This window comes from Lissotriton vulgaris, chromosome 5, assembly GCF_964263255.1.
Source record: "Lissotriton vulgaris chromosome 5, aLisVul1.2, whole genome shotgun sequence".
Lineage (NCBI taxonomy): Eukaryota > Metazoa > Chordata > Amphibia > Caudata > Salamandridae > Lissotriton > Lissotriton vulgaris.
The window spans coordinates 1,346,118,144-1,346,120,842 of NC_141693.1; the positions used below are offsets into that span (position 1 = coordinate 1,346,118,144).

The 2,699-nt window shown below is 50.8% G+C and overlaps 1 non-coding gene across 1 annotated transcript; it reads left to right on the plus strand.

Annotated features, from left to right (window-relative positions):
- Window positions 1-2,148: 2,148 nt before the first annotated feature.
- On the plus strand, window positions 2,149-2,255 carry LOC147712576 (U6 spliceosomal RNA). Its single transcript, XR_015296255.1, has one exon. It is a non-coding gene; the product is annotated as a U6 spliceosomal RNA (small nuclear RNA).
- The last annotated feature ends 444 nt before the right edge of the window (window positions 2,256-2,699 follow it).

Here is a 2,699-nt window from a genome sequence, read left to right on the forward strand (position 1 = left end):
GGGGGTTCCATAGACTTTTTATAAGTTTCTCGATGCCGACCATTAGGTCTTTATCTTCCTTACCAGGGTGTTTTTTCCCTGATTGTGAAATGCTCTTATCAATGTTGGAGAGTTGGGATCCTATCTGTGATAATCTGTCCTCAAATGGTTGTAAAAGCTTTTTAAGCGTTTCCCACACTACGGTCAAAAATTTAACGTCTTCCCCGTTTATGACACAAAATGGTGTTTCATTATTCTCCTTTACTATTGTCAGTTTATCCTTGTCTTGGATTATCTCCAGCGAATCCACCACAACCTCTGATACAGAGTCAAGAGGTTGTATGATGGTTGCTGGAGATGGGGATGGCAGTTTGGTGGACAATTGGGATTTTGCAACCTTTACTTTTTTCCTAGCGTAAGATGTTTGGTTACCACGCTTCCTTTTGGTGTATGGCACAAACTGTCTCTTTTCTGGCGTTCCCCCAGCCTGCTTTGTTAACACTGGTACCGGCACATCTTTTATACACTCATTCAATTCCTCTATTACTCCAGACATAGGTGTCATTGAAGGATTAGGGGCCAATGAAGTTGATAGTGGGGTCTCACCTAGTGTCGGTATGGTAGGAACAGTTGGCTGATGAATGTCTGCAGTTGTTTCAAGCAGTTTTAATGGCTGGGCAATGGAACGGTCGGGAGTTTTGGCAAAGGCAAAGGCACCTAAGGAGGATTTTTTGGCCGCAGCTATCTCATGTGATAGCCTCCTTGCAGCGTCCAGTTCAGATGACACTCGACGCTGCATTTTGGCAATCTCATTGTCTATAGCAGAATGGGTTTTAGTTATAAAATCATCTAAGGTTCCGTTTTTTAATTTAGTTTTGGCAGCCCTCTCCTTATGTTCCCGGGATGACATATTACTTTGTGGTTACAGGACGGGCCCGTATATAGCGGCTTAGAGGGCTGGCCCAGCTCAGTCCACTCAGTCCTCGAACGGCCTCAAACGGCCCGCTCTTTGCCCGGTCTTAGCCCCGGTCGCTCCCGCGCAGCGAGGGACAGCTGTATCTATAGGTCTTTGGGCCAATGGGCAGAGACGTTCGAGGTGGGGCGGGGCGGTCAGGGAGAGCGGGGCCAGGTGACTCGGCCTCTCACACACCGGGACTCCTGGGAGTGTGAGTCCCGGGTTTTGCGCTCGCAGCCCTGCCGCTTTTCACAACCCCACTGCAGTGTCCACAAAACGGGAGAATCCGAAGCGGGACCCGCGGAGCGGGTACCGCGAGGCGTTGGTCAAAAACAGAAGAGCCTCCAGCAATCGGCAAAGACAGAAGAGCCTCCAGCAATCGGCAGCGCCGTCCAGGTTAGGCAAACAGTATCCCGCAGTACAGAGAGTCCTTCCCTCTTTTCAGCTATTCGAGGTGGGGCGGGGCGGTCAGGGAGAGCGGGGCCAGGTGACTCGGCCTCTCACACACCGGGACTCCTGGGAGTGTGAGTCCCGGGTTTTGCGCTCGCAGCCCTGCCGCTTTTCACAACCCCACTGCAGTGTCCACAAAACGGGAGAATCCGAAGCGGGACCCGCGGAGCGGGTACCGCGAGGCGTTGGTCAAAAACAGAAGAGCCTCCAGCAATCGGCAAAGACAGAAGAGCCTCCAGCAATCGGCAGCGCCGTCCAGGTTAGGCAAACAGTATCCCGCAGTACAGAGAGTCCTTCCCTCTTTTCAGCTATTCGAGGTGGGGCGGGGCGGTCAGGGAGAGCGGGGCCAGGTGACTCGGCCTCTCACACACCGGGACTCCTGGGAGTGTGAGTCCCGGGTTTTGCGCTCGCAGCCCTGCCGCTTTTCACAACCCCACTGCAGTGTCCACAAAACGGGAGAATCCGAAGCGGGGCCCGCGGAGCGGGTACCGCGAGGCGTTGGTCAAAAACAGAAGAGCCTCCAGCAATCGGCAAAGACAGAAGAGCCTCCAGCAATCGGCAGCGCCGTCCAGGTTAGGCAAACAGAGTCAAAACCGGGAGGTTAGAAAGCAAAAACTCAGGGGAAACACGCCAAAAGATTCCAAGTCTAACAACAAGTAATCATTTTATTTATCGTATTTTGCTCACATTATGCAGATACACTATTGCCTGTGTTCCCTGTTTTATGTGGATCAGTTTCTCTATGCCGTATAGGCATTCCTAGGGTGCTTGCTATGGCAGCACATATTCTACAATTGGAACAATGCAGAAACGATTGGCATGGCTATTGGGCAAGGATGACACGCAAATTTGTGAAGCGTTCCATATGACATGCTTATGGTTCTTTAGTATCTCTGATAGGAGATTTTCAATTATGATCCTCTGGGGTACTTTAGTATCCCTAATAGGGGATTTTCAGTTATGATCCTCCGGAGAGATGAAGCTTGCTGCTTTCCACCTTGCATCAGCGCCCTTTTTTGGGTGCATCATTCGTTAAACCTTGCTTCATTCCATGGTCCGTTACTTGTACAGATGTTTTTCTATTTTCCCTAGACGAACAGTGGGACAAGTGGTATAGTCCATTGCCTGCGGTATATTGTCCTTCCCTGCCTAGGCACTGTTCCCACATAGGTTGTTCCTCTATCAGTGCATTTTGGCACTTCTTTATCGTGCTGCTCTTGCTATGCCTTGGCAAGATGGACTCCTGCCATTGATCTTTCAGGCTTCCTTGTTGCGGCATCTTGCCCATATTTCTGCTGTGGGTGGCTCATTCTCA